At 42.4% G+C, this 18,439-nt stretch overlaps 1 protein-coding gene across 4 annotated transcripts in view; it reads right to left on the bottom strand.

Moving 5' to 3' along the window:
- HECW2 (HECT, C2 and WW domain containing E3 ubiquitin protein ligase 2) overlaps positions 1–18,118 on the bottom strand; it is a 257,468-nt gene extending 239,350 nt beyond the window's left edge. The window contains exon 1 of one of the 4 annotated variants that reach the window (XR_012664425.1): positions 17,541–18,118. The gene's annotated coding sequence lies outside the window, so the exon portion shown is untranslated. The remainder of the gene's footprint in view (positions 1–17,540) is intronic. The other 3 variants (XM_048869350.2, XM_048869352.2, XM_048869351.2) reach the window with 3 other exon arrangements.
- Positions 18,119–18,439: the final 321 nt, after the last annotated feature.

The following is an 18,439-nucleotide window of genomic DNA, read 5'->3' on the forward strand; positions in this document are numbered from 1 at the left end:
CTAAAAACAGAAGAATAGTCACCTTTTCTTCCTTCATGCAGGCTAGTTACACTGCATTCCTGGGCAAAAAACACAAGACTGATTGCAGTTTTAATGTCTATTCAATATTGGGGTAAATATACTCATTGATATTTTCCAACAGTGTAATTTCAAGAAAATCCAAACAAAGCTGCTGAGTGAAAACATATGCACTCATTCCTTGTTCTTAAAACATTCCCTTTTTATCAGAATAAAGGATTAACCAAAGCTTTTGTTAATCCTTAGTCACAGGTCCTGAATCCTGTCAATTGACCAGAGAAAAAAAACAAAACCTGACATCCCACAGGAAAGATGTGGAGAGAGGAGAAAGGAAAGGAGCCTCCGATATATTTACAGTTTTAGATCAGTGAGATTTAAAATGTAAGAATTGTATTGAAGATTTAAGCTCAAAAGAGGTTTGTAAACCTGTTTAAAAAAGGATGGTCTCTCCAAAAAGTAATCCCAGATTATACCTCATACTCAGCTATCCTGCACTGTAGTGCACTTTTCCAAATTTTGATTCATATTTCCTCCTGTTCCAAAGTTTTGTGGGGGGGGGTAATAGCTTTATGTATCCCTATTTTTATTCACCATTTGTAATTTGCCTTTATAAACAACTCAATTCTGACACTTAAAAATAATTTGTGTTTGCACTGAAACAAAGAAACAACACATACAAAGATGATGCTCTGGACTGAACAGGTACGGTACTAACAAGGGGCCTCATTCTACTCGATGATGTTCATTTGATTGACAGAAAATAAAAGTGTCACAAACTTAAAAAAGTCATAGTTCATACTGATTTCTCAAACCAAGACATCCAGGTATAAATCACAGTAGAGAATTGTAGTGTGTAACCCTGTGATATAATTTCTAGCACCCAACAGTCCAAGGTGACCTGTGAGCAGGCCGAACGGTAGGGATGAAGATGGTTGAGGAAAGAATGAGGCCAATCCGGGGAGCTGATGGGAAGCGCTCTCGAGTGCGCCCCCAAAATAAGTGATGCTTTGCCAGGCTGGGTTGCGAAGGTGAGTGGAAGGAAGAAGGACGGTGATGACTAAAACTCATGTCTCTAGCGCTCCTCCTTGCAGGCCCTTGCTGAGGCTGTCAAAGAACTTGGTGGCAGAAACGGCTGGAACTGCTTCCTTGCCGACTATGATGTCTGCAGACTGAGCAAGTGACGGGTGGCCTGAGTGTCCTTCAGACCATATAGCCTTCTATCTGTCTGCTCGGCACAGAGATCATTCCCCTCAAAGGGAAGATCTTGGATCGAGGCCTGCATTTCCGAGGACAGGCCAGCAGTCTAAAGCCAGAAGCTGCATCTCATGACCACCGCTTACATGACCACGTGAGCTGCCAAATCAGTAGCATCCCACGCCATTTGGAGGGAGCACCTAGCTGCTGAGCCAAATCCTGGGGCAGGGACTCCTTGAACTTACGGAGGGAGTCCCATAAGTTAAAGATTTCAGAGTAACAGCCGTGTTAGTCTGTATTCACAAAAAGAAAAGGAGTACTTGTGGCACCTTAGAGACTAACCAATTTATTTGAGCATGAGTTTTCGTGAGCTACAGCTCACTTCATCGGATGCATACTGCGGAAACTGCAGAAGACATTATATACACAGAGACCATGAAACAATACCTCCTCCCAACCCAACTCTTCTGCTGGTAATAGCTTATCTAAAGTGATCATCAAGTTGGGCCATTTCCAGCACAAATCCAGGTTTACCTCCCCAAGAGTGCCTGGTGGTTTAACCACCCAGAACTGAAGGCTGGTCATTGAATAAATCTTCCTTCCAAAAAGGCCTCTTGGCCTCCTTATTTTTGGGGTCAAATTGGTTTACCCGTCTGTCCTTCTCGTTGGCCACAGAGACAACCGGCAAGCCCGAAGGTGGGGGGGGGGCGGCGGATATACAAATATTCAAAGCCTTTGGTGGGGTCAAAATACTTTTTCTCTGCCTTCTTGGAGGTAGGAGGGATGGAAGATGGAGTTTCTTTTTTAGGACCCCATTGTGGTAGCATGACACAGGCGGGGGTAGATGCAGAAAGTACATTAAACAGGGTGTCTGTCTGTTCGGCCTTCTCCTCCACTTCCAAGCCCAAGTTCATAGCCACTCTATGAAGCAAGGCCTGGTGTTCTTTAAAATCGTCCAGAGGGCTGGTACAAGAGGACCCCGCCACCACCTCATTCAAGGACAATGACGATGACTGGTGACCGGGAGAGGCCTTTGGGCATCATCCCCTGCGTGGGAAGAGGGTTTCAGGTGAGTGGTGGGCGCTCGCTCCTCTACCTGGCCTCCGAGCGTACCTTGTGCACCAAGTCTGGTGCCACTGGCTGCTGCTCCAAAGCAGTGGCCGAGGAATGGATGGAAGGAGGCATCAGTATCACAGGCATGCCCCATGTGCTCCAGAAGGGCCACTGCATCGACCACTGGCCTTGCTGCCATGATGGTATAGCAGAGGTCAGCACAGCCTCCGGCACCCAATTGTACCAGTGCTGTCACAGCGAAGGGCTGAATTCCCTTTCTGTACAGGAGGAATCACCTTCTGGTGACCACGGAGGGGCCGTCAAAGCTTGTGTCTGACAGCTAACCATCACTGCGTGTGCCCCATAGGATAGGTCCATCAATGGCTATTAGCCAGGATGGGCAGGGATGGTGTCCCTAGCCTCTGTTTGCCAGAAGCTGGGAGTGGGCAGCAGGAGATGGGTCACTTGGTGATAACCTGTTTGTTCATTCCCTCTGGGGCACCTGGCACTGGCCACTGTTGGAAGACAGGATACTGGGCCAGATAGACCTTTGGTCTGACCCAGTAGGGCCATTCTTATGTTCTTATGCCTTGAGTACGTGGATCGGTGCCAGGGGCAGGGGGATCAGTACCATGAGGGAGACTGCTCCCACACTCTAGGAGACAGGGATCTGCACCAAGGAGAGAGCCAGCAGAAGGATGATTGGTGCCGGTGAGATGGTGACCGATGCATACCTTTACGCGACCTGCATCGAGAGGGCGGAGACTGCAATCGTGGTGCCGGCAACCAAGGATGTCCTGCAGAAGACAGAGACCTGGAACGTGGAGACTGAGAACATGGTCTCATCTCCAAAGACCAGTGTCGTTTGCCCACCTTCTGGGGGGTCTTTACGGCTGGCTTGCCCTTGCATGGAGCCCTAGGGCTAGTGGTGCTGGTAGAGGCCTCTGCTCTCAGGGTACCAGGAAAGCCTTGGAATGCGTCAGCCCTGCCACAAATCTGGGTCCCCTACTGCTCCCAGGAGAGGGTGGAAGTTCTGTCAGGGAGCTCAGGGGCCCCGGGGCAGAGTCCAGCCAGGAAGGCTTGGATGCCAGGTGGAGAGCAGCCTCCATAAGGGGGCCCTCAAATGAATGTCTCCCTCTTTATGAGTTCTGGGACAAAAGTTCTTACAGATGCGACACTTGTCCCTCACATGTGATTCCCCCAAGCACTTGAGGCACCTGCTATGCAGGTCGCTAACAGGCATAGGCCTGTTACAGTCAGAGCAGGGCTTAAAACCCAGAGATCGGGACATGCCCCGCCTTGGGCAAAGTCCCCCCTGGGACTTTATTTCTAATTACACTACTTAACAACTACTTACTAACTACTGTAAACAGACTATTTACAAGGCCCTAAGGCTCAAAGACTGAAGTAGAAGAACCGCTAATCCTTCCTAGGCAAGGGAAAGGCGCTCTGACTAACCACCATGGGTGGTAAGAAGGAACTGAGAGGGTGTAAGGCCGGCAGCACCTAATATACCGATGCATGAGCGCGGCACTTAAGAGGGCACCACAGCCGACCCTATGGACACCGCTAAGGCAAAAATCTCCAACGGCCGCACATGTGGACACGCACGCACCTAGAATAGAATCGACATGAGCAAGCACTTCAAGAATTGTCCTTCTTCTTCGCTTCTGTTTTTCTGAAAACAAAAGAGTTAGCAATTTTTTGATGTAGACAATTTGCAACAAAATTCCTACCCACCCATTATTTTGTGGAACAATGAGTACTTTCACGTCAGAATTCAGCCCATTATCTCCATCATCTTCCTGAAATACTAGTACTGCAGGTGAACAAGCAATCATGATAAAATCAAGTGCAAAACAGTTCAAATTATCCATACCTGAGTTTTCCATTTGCCATTTTTTACTTTTTACTCATCATTGCTAAGCCAGATTTTAAAATCACAAAATGGTTGTTCACACTAGAGTTCTATCCTCAGCCCACAGTACAAACCCTAAAATAATTCAACATACTGTAATCAGTTATTCTTTATAGTCTTTTCCAAGCTTGTCCGTAATGTATTCAGATGCAATTCAAAACAAATCATTTCTTCCAAAAAAAAAAAAAAAAAGCATATAGGGATGTACTATACCATAAAGCTGATTGAATTGCAAGAGAATGTACTTCAAATGAATGATATGCATTGTAAAAAAAAAAAAAAGGTTAGTTTATGAGACCAGAACTAAAACTAAATATTCTTAAAATGATCACATTTGTCTTCTGGAACTGAAACTAAATTCTCTGTACTGGTTGTTTTTCTTTAATTAGATAGCCATGAAAGGTGACAAGGACCTCTGCACCTTTGACCTTGCTCTAGCCTCACTCAGTGCACCCCTCCCCGCCCCATGTGACACGCCCTGTACTACAGTGGAATCTCAGTGCTGTGATTCTCTCATTCTCAGACTGGGTCTAGGTTACTACACCCTGTGTGCCAGGAGCCGAATAGGTTTGAACCCTGCAAACCCTCCCTCCTTTGGGAGCAGTGAGCAGTGTGTGAATAGGCTGACATCAAACAGCCTTTACAAAACAAAGGACTGTTTAATCCCAACAGTAGGGACAAAGCATAACAAGAGCAAAGGGTTAACAACACAACAGTCTACACACACACACACACACACACACACGTATGTTACCTAACTGGATTTACCCCAGTCTAACTCTATTAAGTGCATTGGAGTTACTCTTTATACTGGTGTAAATGACAGGAGAATCAGGCCAAAAGAGTCGATGGAAGATTTTTCTTTCCCTCACAAAATTAGAGAGGTATGCAGTAGAGGTGTGCCAAATATTTGGAAGAAGATGCAGAGCTATTTAGAACTCTGGAATCAGCAAAAACTAAGGCCTGACTTTATCATCTGCCTATTCAGAGTCATTAACAATACATTACTCTTTTATAAGAGCATGTTATAGCCTTCAGAGTGAAAGAGCAGAAAGCAACTTGCCCCCCTCCCCTAAAAAAGGGGGGGGCATGCACACAAAGTGTTTTTTTCCCCCAAGGCAAGCAAAGCAAAATATGGTTATCCTTACAGATCCAGTCTTCTTCTGAATCTTCTTTAGATACCAGGACCATAGAATTTCTAAGAGGGACAATATGAAAATGTCAGATTACCTCATCACCATGATGGAGCAAGAACTGAAATGCAGGAATGCAAGCTATATGAAAAACAAGTTATATTTATTTTATGTTATGTATCATTCAATGGCTATTTCCACAGTCAAAGTATGGCTTTTCACATTTCACTCAAAAATGTGCATAATTAATCAAAAATTTCTAAAAAAACCAAGCCCACTTTCACCTCACAACTATTAAACATCTATATTGTTATATGTGAATTTTCCTCAAACTACTAAATCATCATAATCTATCTCTATCAAAGAATGTGTTTTAAATGACCTAATTTAGATAAACATGGATCTTGCATTCTCACTATGTGGACTACACAGCCAACAATTATTTCAACAAGTGCTACCTGAATTCCTTTTGATTTAGATGACAAAAGATTTAATAAATACCAATGTAATATTTTAAGCCTGTCGTTTAACGTGCAGAATCTACTGATGGCAGCGTAGAAGGAACCAGTTATTTGAATCACTAGATTTTAATGATAGTGTCCTTCCACTGCTATAGAAAGAACAGGAAACAGTCCTCCCAGGTGTATTGCGACTGCCAGAGGTGCAAGATTAGGTGTAGTGATTCGCAGCAGTACTGCTGCTAGAAGTTACAAGATTACAACTCAGAGGTACTTACAGACACTATAATTTTTATTACTTGGCATATGCAATCCAGTCAATCCAAGCCACAGCATTCTTAGCTGTGAAGCGATAATGGAACCAGACAACCTATCCATCCATTTATCAAAATATAGGCAGCTCCCCAATAAAGTGAAGGAGAGGAGGGCAGAGGAAGAAATAGTAACTGTGACTGGATCAGGAAACAGCAGACAGAAGGGTCATTTATGAACAAGTTTAACACAACTCTTAATTGGGTATAAACCAATGTGACTGTAGTGCAGTGGAAATGCCACACAGATGAGACAAATGGAAGACATTATAAAAGTAATGGGGGGGAGGGGGTTGCCTCATATCACCGCTTTGGTGTTTTTTTTCTTTTTATGGGATCTCCCTTTCTGTACTCTTTTGTGTTGTGTGGTGAAGATCTCTGTATTTATAATGATAGATTAGTTTGACACCAAATGTTGTGGTTTCAGGCTATATTGTGATTACGTTGTACAGTATTTGTTTATTCAACTAGCGATGGACATACATCCCACATATACAACACAAACTGCTGGATTCTTTTCCAGACAAATGAATTTAGCCAACTTCACAATTATGATTAAATGCTTAATTGAGTTATTTGTCATCATACACAAGATACATTGTTCTCTGGATTCCTTTCGACAGAATATATTTAACTTTCATCTGAAGAGAAGGCTTTTGAAATTCAGTTAATAACAACTCTTGATTGGCCATTAGGTGCAACTGAAGAGCTACAAGTGGCTGGTACATCAGAGGTCCATCAAATATTTACAATGAAAGATTCTCACATTTCATTTTTCATACTCCATGACATTGCTTTCTGGCCTCCAGTTTTCTGAAATAGAGAGCATTTCAGTCCTACTAACTGCTCTTCTTTATGAGCTAGACACCTAATTTGTTGTTTTACGAGTCTAAAAAAAGGCACGATTCTGTAGACCTTACCAATGCAAAACACCAATTAAGTTTAATGGAAATTCTGCAGGAGCATAACCTGATGATCTGGGCCTCAATTGAGATGGAGCGTACTGGAGTGTTATATCAGAATTCAAACAGAATGAAAGTAGTACAAAGATCACTGCTACAAGTTACAACCTGTAAATCCTCATGCATATTATGGCTGTTTTAAAAATTATTTTCTACTAGTTATGCATCCTAACCAGAACCCAGGATCTGAACGCACCCAAAGACTGAGGATCAAAATTTGGAAGCTCAGGCCGGCCCACCTCTACATTTCATTAGATTCAGTTACTGAAAGCTGGGTCTCTGAGTACAGCCCATACTCACGCACAATGATGATATTCATAGTACTCAAAACCAACAAAACAAATCAGAATACAACAGATCCTCAGAGTTACGAACACCAGAGTTATGAACTGACTAGTCGACCACACTCCTCATCTGGAGCCAGAAGTACACAATCAGGCAGCAGCAGAGAGAAAAAATAAATAAATAAATAAATAAAAGCAAATACAGTACTGTGTTAAATGTAAACCACTAAAAAATAAAGGGAAAGCAGTATTTTTTCTGCATAGTAAAGTTTCGAAGCTGTATTTAGTCAATGTTCAACTGTAAACTTTTGAAAGAATAACCATAACGTTTTGTTCAGAGTTACGAACAACCTCCAATCCTGAGATATTTGTAACTCTGAGGTTCTACTGCAGGGATCAGCAACCTTTGGCATGCGGCCCATCAGGGAAATCCGCTGGCAGGCCAGGACGGTTTGTTTACCCGTAGCGTCCGCAGTGGCGGCCAACACATCCCATGGTCCGCACCGCTTCCCGCAGCCCCCATTGGCCTGGAACGGGGGACCACGATCAGCTGAACCTGCGGCCGCTGCAGGTAAACAAACCGGCCCAGCCCGCCAGAGGATTTGCCTGACAGGCTGTGTACCAAAGGTTGCCGATCCCTGTTCTACTGTAAGAGATTCCTGCAAGTAATGGAATAAGTGCCAGACGGATGATTTTCCTCAATAGCCAGAGCAAGTAGAATCTCCGTTACAAACACCAGAGTTATAAACTGACCAGTCAACTACACTCCTTGTTTGGAACTCGAAGTACGCAATCAGGCAGCAGCAGCAGCGACCAAAAAAAAAAACCAAACAAACAAACCAATACAGTACAGTACAGAATAACCATAACATTTTGTTCAGAGTTATGAACATTTCAGAGTTCTGATCAACCTCCATTCCCGAGGTGTTCATAGCTCTAAGGTTCTACAGTATAAGGAGTTCAGAGAGAGTTTAAAAATCAGGGCGTCACGGTCCTAACAAAAAAAGGCAGTCACTACTGAAGGGCCTTTGTAGGCACTACCTGTGAGAAAATCTATGTGCTAAGAATATGTTGCCAGTTATTGACCAGTTACCTGAAAAATATTATTCTGGAATTATATGTGCACAAAAAAAGTCCTAAAAATAGCCTTAAGGGTTTGTTTCTTTTAAACTCAGTAATGGCTTTGATGCTTTCCAGTTTTCGTTAAAACTAAAATTCACTTTCAGGCGACACTCTGTGTGTGCCTATGCACTTTTAGCTTTTCTCTGAATCCGAAAGAGATTTTAAAAGTGTTGTGAAACAAGTTGTGGTTGCTAAATATTTCTGTGTTTAGTCCTGCTTCCTAGGCTTTATTTGCTGTAACGGAGTTGGAGGAAGACCAACAACAATTTCTGTTTGATAAAATACATGTCCAGGCAAAACCTTTAAAACACTGTCTAGGTATTTTTCACAGACCCTAAAAGTTCTCTGCTCCCCCGCCTCACGCATACGGTGAAAGGGAGCAGCCACGGTGGATGCACCTTCTCTAAATAATCAATTTTTCCAATCCATAAAACATGTTCCTGGAGAGGCAGGCTAGGAGCGAGAAGCAAAAGCTAGGAGGATCACCAGGAGGCAGCATACCTGTTGCAGACATATGGGAGAGCAGCAGCAATATTTGGGGAAAGTTAAATGTTAACTGCCACTCTCTGAGGAGTCAGAACACAAACAGAGCTTGGCAGGAAAAAGAAGCATAGTTACTCACCCTATCCAGACCCTACTACCATGGCTAGAATCTACCATAAATGGATCAGCGGGGCTGACATCCTACATACTTATATATCCCTGTCACATATAAACAAAAAACAAAACAAAAAACCACACCCAACATTCCAGGCACACAGTTTATCTACCACTACCTGTAGATGAATGTGTGGTCACAGAATTAAAATAGCAAGCCGCACTGCAGAATATTCATACTCCATAAGTTACATAACAACTATGGCTAATTCCAGTCAATGGATTGACAAGAAACATCACAAGCATGCATTGTACTTGTACGGTATGGAAGTTTTTCAAATAGTTACAGAAATGCAAAATATTATGTACATTTACATTTTAATGAGAGAAAATATTTTAATTCAAGTCCTTATAGACTGTTAAGGTTTTTTTTGTTTTTTGTTGTTTTTTTGTTTTTAAAGTCCAGCAAAAATTAGACTAGCTATAACAAAATGCCCCAGTAATGAAACTCTTCATAGGAAAAAACAAAAAGATGTATTATAAAACATTTTTGCTGTATGTAACAGTGTGAATTCCATATTTGTTGAATGCAATTTATTTTGGTATTTTCTCTGTAGTAAATTTCCAGAGAGACTAACCATATCTCATAGCATTTTCAAAGCAAGTTTGCTATTATGGAAATACATTGTAGTGTCTTCAAAAATCAAAAACAAAATGACAAAGAAAAAGAGAACTGGTACATTACATCGAATCACACTGGGTGATGCTAGTCTGGTTAATAATTGAAACTGGCCTGATCATGAACTGTTGTAAATTGGTATAGCTCCAGAAAGAGCTAGGCCAGTTTACATCAAGTGAAAATCTGGCTTATTTGTTTCTTTTTTTCAAGCAAACGTTATGTCTAGAAAGGCTTGAATTAAAAAACATGACGATGTGAAACACACACAGACACACACCCTCTTCTTTCAAATCATCTAACTTATTTTTCACAGGCCACAGAACAGCCATTAAATGGTTAAAACTTTTGGTCACTAGCAATGAGATTCAAATGAGCAACCTAGAAGCGAAAGCTTCATTACCAAAATCCCAACTCATCCAGTTAAGTGTTTTTAAATTTATGGTAAATTTAGGGTCATTCAGAAGACTGCAAAGAATAAAAATACATGAATTTACCCATGAGTAAAAGTAAAAGATCAGTCCTGCAACAACAACATTTCTCTTTTTCCTTAAGTGGAATTCTTTATTAATAAAAGAATCCATTCTGAATAAAGAGCTCAGTTCTGAATGGAACTATTTGCAGGAGAAAGCATTACTCAATTTAAGTAAGGGCTGTGTACTCAGCTCCAAAATAATTATTTGAGAAATAAGACCCACTACAGTTGAACTACAGCCCACATGAGAATGCACTAGACTGATCTGGCTGAAAGAGAAATGTTTTACTCTTTAGATGTGGCTTTTTATCTTTTCAATATCAACCACACATACACAATCAGAGTGTTCTGTGAGACAGCTCCAGCCAACTCTTTTTCTCCTTCAGTACTGAAGTTCAAGCTCTTGGCTTTTCTTATTTCTGAGGCATTTGGAATACTGAGCGCTGCAGAATTACCATTTATGAAAGTAAGCAACCTACTCTATTTCGAAAAAAGAGGAGCCTCACATATGTTTAACCAATGTATACTTGTTTAATTAACTTTAATACATGGATATATGCACCTAACAATGTCTCATTTGCTATTAAAGGGATGTCATTAACTTATCACATTTGTCAGAAAAACATTTAAATATTATAGTTACTTGTAACACCTGCAACTTAACTACTACAGATGAAAGACTAGAGGAAAAAATGTGTTTCTCCATTTTTTTTCCAGTTTAATGCTTTGTGCATTTAACAACACTGTATATATGTACTCAGTTTCTCTGCTTTCCACCTGTGTGTGTATGTGAAAGTAACTGGTGTTTTTTAAATGATTAGATTTCAAGTCGATGGTATCACTTAGAGCACCATTGGAAAGATCAATTTATGTGAGTGAAAGAGACTAATATGAGGGGTCCTTCCTTGCCTGAACCAAGAACCTTATAACATACCAATATCAAGAGTATGCACTATTTATTTTAAATTAAAAATTTCCTTATATTGATTTTCTTTACACATATAGGTTTATCAACAAATGTAAAAGAAATCAAACATCTACAGAAGCAGAAAACAAAGCTTGTTAACTTAGTTTTTATTTACTAATTGTTGCTTACTGATGGATTTAAAGGGATATTCAGATAGTTCATGACTAAAGTTCAATCTACTATATCTTAACACTGTTTTAATATGGGGAATGCATGAGCAAGTTGTGAAACAAGCAGGATTGTGCCAAGGTAAGACATTGTGGCCCTTGCAGGGAAAGGTCTCCAACCTTCGACACTCTCTGTCCCCTTTGTGGAGGGGAAGGCCACAGTTATGGCTTGACGCTTAAAATCTATCCATATCTCTGTCCTAATTTCGTCTGTCCAGATCAAATGCACCCTCCTGCCTCAACAGGTTGGGGAACTTGATGTTGTGGGGGCTGTCCCCCTTCACCGTCAGCTCCAAGGGAGAGAGACACTCAGTGAAGGACACTAGATAGCTCTCTCCCTCCTACTCTTCCCCTCCCACCCCCACCTTGTAGTCTCTGGAACCCACTGGCGAGTTGGTGGGTAGGAGTGCTAGTTGGCCCTTGCAACCCAGCTCCAGGGATTTAACCAGAAGCCATGTGGAGCCTCTTTTGGCTCCATTCCAGCAGCCCCACCCTACCCACCTAGTTAGGGAAACCAAACTGGCAGATGCTGCAAGTCTAGCTAATCACCTGTTTGGGTTCAGAAAGGAATTTTTTCTCCCACAAGCCAACTGGCAGAGGCCCAAGGAGTTTTTTGCTGTTGTCACGGCACCTTCAACTCAACCAAGTACCAAAGAACCTACTTAGTACCTAACTGAGGTACTTGGTTGAGTTGTTAACTTGTCACAACTTAAGGCCAGTTTCCAGTACAGTTAAAAGAAAAAAAAAAGAACAGTTCCCAGATGTAAGATCTGGGCTTTTGCTGATGGGCTTTGGGCTGATGGGATAGGACCACCAGGTCTCACCCTCACAGGTCAAGGTCCCACCCTTCTACACCGTCTGTCCCCATTGCGGGGCAGGCAGCAGAGCTGTAGTACTCCGAATGAGCTGGGAGCCAGACTAGCCTGAGTCATGGGTTATATGGCAGTAGCCCTGTAGCCCAGCACTGAAATCACTTCAATGCCTGCTATAGGAGAGTATGGGTGATGGTCAGGTTACTCAGGTAGCCCACCTGCCCTGTATGTAAGTTTAATAAAAGTTGCAGCCTGCCACTTAAAAGCATTTGTGTGTCTGTCCTCATTTCACTGCTGTGTCCAGAACAAGGGCTCATTGCTTCCCACCAGGCTATGACTGATCCATTCTACTAACTGTAAGGACCACTGACTTCAGCCATCACACTCACCTGCATCTCTTTTTTTCCTTACTGTGGCTACTTTTTCAGACAAGGGTGACTTGGAACATTATTCTGTGGGGTTTCTTTAAGATGCTGTTGAATATTATTGGAGAAAAGGGATTTTTATTTCTGTCTTTGGGCTCCTATAATTACAGTCTTAGTCTTCAGGGAACTTTTAAACTAGTGATGCTATATTTCTCTTGCACAATGCATTTAAACAGCAGGACTGATTTTCAGCTTGCTGAGAACGAATGGCGATGAAGCTTCCCACTCAGCCACAGAACAAATGAAGCCACAATTACCTGTCCTCCCTCCATACAACATTCAGGTGGGCTCAGCATCCAAACATCAGCTGTTGCTAACCAATATTTTTTCCTGATATTCTATACAAGTGACCAAATTAAAATATTAAGGGTACATGACACTGTTATTAGAGGTTGCATGGCTAAAATGCCACATGTTGAATTGTTTAAAAAAAAAAAAGACAAATATTTGTGCCCAATACGCTGATTCACAAACAGAACACTACACATGTTTTTTTTCAACTTTGAATGGGCAGTAGTTGGCTCCAAAAGAGACTTAACAGCTCAGCTGATCTCTTTTCATAGGACAATTGTTTGTTCTTTACTCAGTTCCCAAGGGGGTTCCTCTATTGTGTTCCAATAGCTGTACAAAGGTTGGAGAAACAAGCTATTTATTAGGTTAAGGATCACCAAACTTGCTCTCTGGCAGAGGGGTGGGGGGGGAAGAGTAAGCAGCTCAGATTACCCATCAATCAATTATATTTTTCAGGTATTTTACATGGACAGGTGGTGGGGTGCTTCAAATGCCAGTAATAGCCTATCTATACAAGTGTCCATGTTACATAAACCTTCACCACAGCTGCCAACAAAATTGACCATCTCAGCAGAAAACCATGAACTGAACAGGCACAGAGACTCAACCCAGTCTCTCCACTGGAGGCAGCCCTCCAGACCAAGAATGAGACATACTGGAGGTAGCAGCAGAGGAAGCTTGAACTACTTTCTGTGTTATACTTGTTCTGCAGATACACAAGAGACTTCAGTTTCCAGAAAAGTTGATCTGGCACTCTTCTCAGGTACTAAATCCATATATTAAAATAAATATGAATGATAACAGTTAATCATGTACTTCTCAACATTGCAAGGGCACTAATATGACTGGGCAAAAGCCTCCTGTGTCATTACCTAAAAAGCATAATGAACTAGCATATGCTGCAAAAACTTGCAATAGCTCAGCCTTCTACTGAAACTCTACATCAGATCTAGCAAATAACCCTGCACATCCTCCCAAACGCCCACAAACCTCACAGTGGACAGCAACCACTTCTTACCAACAGTCCTCTACGCCCTCTTTCGTTGAAGAAAGGTTTATGCATAATGCAAGCCAAATCTCATTTTCCAGTTAAGTTTGAGGACTCATCCTATGTACCTTCATAAAGCATTCAGGGCAGTGATGAAGAGCACAATTCACTTCAGGCCCAAGCCTGTTTCAGATTCTCTCTCTAGAACCTAGTACCATGGAACAGCTCACTGAATTTTATTAAGCTTCTTAACCCATAGTTCTATATTTTGGGCATGGAAGTTAACTTTCATCTTGGCATATAAATAGCTGGAATGCCCTGCAACCCCTTTGCCATAACAGAGTTTTCACCATCAATAGAGGACTTGCAGACAAGATCTATAAGTACAACCCCTAGTACAGGAATAGTCAATTATTTTTTGTCAAGGTCCAAATTTCTTGATGAAGGTATAGTCAAGGACCAGACTCCAGAGAAACATTTTCCACACCGCAATAACAATAATGATAATAAGTAACTAAAAAGATTTTGCGGTCCATTCAAAAGCATGTTGGTGGTCCAGATTTTAAAACCCAGAATCCAGCTGTTGACTACCCCTGCCCTTAATGAGAGTATCAAGATCATCAACACAACTAGGCTTTGCTGAAGGCGTTTTCTAATCCTGTGATATGAAACCCACCAGTTCCTATGTTCTGTGGCCCCAACTCAGCAAAGCACTTAAACATGCTTAAAATTAAGTATATGTTTAAGTCCCATTTAAGTCAGTTAAATAATACTTTTTACTAATCAATTTTTGTCAAAGTATTTTCCTTATGTCTGTGCAATTACATTTTAGTCAGTGGGACTGAATGGATATAATGGATCAAACATGTTAGTTTTGTCAGATACAGGGTTTTTAAAAAATACAAAACAGAAAAATCTGGATTGGATTAAGATAGGAAAAACATGGAAAATTATTTACTTGAAATTATTTAAAAGCATGATCTGCAGACTCAGTTTCTTCAGTTCAGTATTCAAAAAGCTTCCTATGCCATAATTTACACAGCATACCATCCTTTGGCTGCTTCCACATAATGAAAAATGTAATAGTGTATTCCTTAATTTTTTTAAAAATTGCTTTACAAAAGCAATCTTTTTTTTTTTTTAATTCAGTATGACTATTTAATCTTGCAAAGCAAAATTTGTTCCATTTCTTCTCAGGAAAGCTGGCAAAACAGCATATTGTTCTGGCAGACAGCCACCATAAACGTCAGAGAAGGACTCACTGAGTTTCTTAAAGGGACACGCCAACCTGGATTTAACAGGTTTGAAAATCATTGTAAATGTAAAACAATAAAAAATTTCTGTAAGAGAAATCAACTTTGAAAACAAGCAACACCATGGTAAAGTATGCCTTTAAAGAAGGCAGGAGATCCCTTCAGTGACATTCCATGGCTCCAAGCCAAAACAAATGCTGTAGTAATGTACCAGCCAGACTGAAAGATATGCCACAAGTTTGCCTTGAAATTGTGATTAGGCGGTTTAGATTTTTTTAAAAACAAATGAACTGAAGGCCTATAAAGTACAACTATAAAGCATGACTTATTAAGCATAATTAAAAATTAGTTTTTAATCAACCACAGGGATTGTCATGCATGCCCACTGTCTAGTTTAAGGTGACTTTGTTAAATTCCAGTGCAAGCCAGTAATGATACATGGATCCTGTTTTGCTAGATTATGTTGTAAATCAACAGTTCACTGAAAGATTAAATATGAAAAGTAAAGTAGTCTCTAAAATGTGCAAGTCAGTTTTGTCATCTACCTGTCACTTAAAGCCTATGCATCTTTTAGAATTTTCGATCCTACACAACAGTTTAGATTGGAAAGGATCATTAGCATGTTTCTTTGACAGGCTAATAATGATATATTTTATAGTCATGTACATCAAATCATATATAATCACCCATTAAGAGAGAGTTTTCCAAAAGGTAATGATAGAGCCTAACAGGAGGGAAAATGTCCATTTGGGTAGTATGTTAGTAAGAACTTTGTTTATCTCATCTATCAATGCCATCAATTTCAATTTTTCAGTGCTGCAAGGAATTTCTATTGAAATATTTACAAACTATCAAAGATTAAAAGAAATGTATAACTCTTGCAAACAGAAAACAGGAAAGACATCTGAGAACATACTAAAAGTAGCTCTATATAGCTCTAAAGTAAAGTAAGGACCTAATTCTTTATTGCTTAAGCTCAAGTGGGAGTTTGGGTGCAGAAGGAATTCAGGATTGGGCCTTTTGTGAAGATTCTTGTATAGTATATAGGCTACTTTTACATAGCTTCCTAGCAAAGGAGAAATAAGGTCTGCCTTTTATTTATAAACATGCTATATAGGCTCCTGATGACAATCCAACATTAGATGAACAGAGTACTAAATTAGGTAACCAATATTGTCCCCACACAATAGGCTCCTATAGTTTTACCGAGACCATAAAGCTTCTTAGAAAAACAAATGGTTCTTTCCTTTTTGAAAAACCCTCTTGGTTTGTAATGACATCTGTCCAGAAGAGGCTAGAGAAATCAATCATGTCAAGAAAAAATAATCTCCATGCTACATAAGAAAATAAACAGAGTGATAAGAAGACTACAAACACAACAGTTTGGTTCTTATTCTTCTAGATAATTAAAATATTATGAACATGAAAAATCACTAGTTCCAATATAACATACCAGGAATTTATGTCAATCCATTCACTTTTCTCCCATGCCAGAAACTAGAGAAGATCTTGGGAATCACATTAAATAAATATCATACTAAATAGTGAGAAACACTAGAGGAGATAAATGCAATGCACTAAGTGACAGACAGAAAACAGTCACAGTCATAATTAAACAGACAAAAGGCCTAAGGACCAATTTTTATAGCTGGGATTATGCATCAGTTAGCTGCCTATGTCCTTCATATGAAGTTATCCTGAATTAGCGTTCCAGTGACTGTGAATCACCAACATTTAAATTTCCTTTCAACAAACCTTTATTTTGCATTTTAAACTTTATGGTTCCAACAACCAATTTCACTAGTTTACTGAAAATTTATACCTTAACTTCCCCACCCCCCCGGCCCCCCAAAATCATTTTATTTTCTTTCCCTGCACAAACAAATCCATGCAGCCTTCCTCCGCACAGGCACACGTGAAACTGAGGAGCCTGGAAGAGACAGAGAATGGAGGAACTTGACACATCTGCCATTGCACTTCACACAGGAAATGTATACATCCAAGCCTGCAGTTCCAGGTTATTTCATGCCGTAAGAAACAGTTTCATCCACATATTAAAAAAAAAAAAAAAACCCTGAGGAAAGCAATGCAGCTATTTAACCCTCTGGCTATGATGAAGGGCTGACACAAAGAATATTCATCAAATAGGCTCATTTAGAGTTTAAAACTCCAACACCTTGTGTACCAAAAAAAAAACAAAAACCCAAACACAAAAAACGGAAGCGCATCGTAATAATGAGCAGAACAGCCAGGGAGGCGAACCAAAGCAGCTCATTCTCCATCCACCTATCTACCTGCTACACCAGCAGAGACGGTCGCGGGGATGGAAACCCAGCAAATGAGCAGCAGCAGGCGACGAGCGGGGCGAGCAGGGTGCGCACACCCCAATCCCCCTACCACACACGCACCCCCCCCTGCAGCCCCCTTTCAACTTACCCCCAGCAGCGTCTGCAGACGGGGATCCTGGGGAGGGGGATTTCCAGCCAAGCTGCACGTCGAGGACGAGGATTCCTGCAGGGCCCTTCCTCGTCCACGCACCGGCACCTCCCTCCCCTCCAGCAGCCTCTGGGTCTGGGAAGGGGGCGGGCTGCAGCGAGGAGAGGCTGCGGGAGTCATGCAGTCCTTGCAGCGGGCAGCTGCGGCCGCTTAACCTGCCGCTGGCCGGCCCCCCAGCCCTGCCGCGCCGGCCCCTGTCTTTCCAACACCACCACAACAAACAACGGGGGATAATGAGCGGCCCCGGGGGCTGGCCCGGCCCCTCCTCGTCTCCCCGCCCCCCACCTCCTCAGCGGGTTGAGTCAGCGGCTGCACCGGGCGGGGGACCCGCGTTGCGCTCTGCAGCCTGGGGGGGCAGCGCTGTCTATTGGCGCCGGGGGCAGGGAGGAGGGTCGCTGACTCCTGAGCTCTCCCAGCCGCAGCGCAGCCCAGGGCTGGGCCGTCCCCGCGCGGGGGGGGTGCCACTCCCGCCCGCTGCGCTTCCCGCGCTCGCGGGCGGGAAGATCACCACAGCCTGCCCTGACCGCTGCTGCCCGGGCACGGCGGGGCCCCGGGGCCTCTCCCCCGCCGCCCCATCACAGCCTGGCAAGGTGCTGGAAGGGATTGTGGGTAGCTCCAGCTGCTCGTGCCCCGCGGCAGATGTTCACACGCAGCCCGCAGCATCTGGGCCCCGCGACGCGCCCTGCTGCGGGGGGGGCCGCCCTCAGGGTGCCCAGCGCCTCCAGTCCCTTTCTAGCCCCAGCTCCTCGGGGGTGGTTGGGGGGTGGCTTCAAAAGGACCAGTGGGGAAAACAGCAGTCATAATCACTCACCTGCCACTGGGCTCCAAGTGAACCAGTC

The sequence above is a fragment of the Caretta caretta genome, chromosome 11, assembly GCF_965140235.1.
Source record: "Caretta caretta isolate rCarCar2 chromosome 11, rCarCar1.hap1, whole genome shotgun sequence".
Classification (NCBI taxonomy): domain Eukaryota; kingdom Metazoa; phylum Chordata; order Testudines; family Cheloniidae; genus Caretta; species Caretta caretta.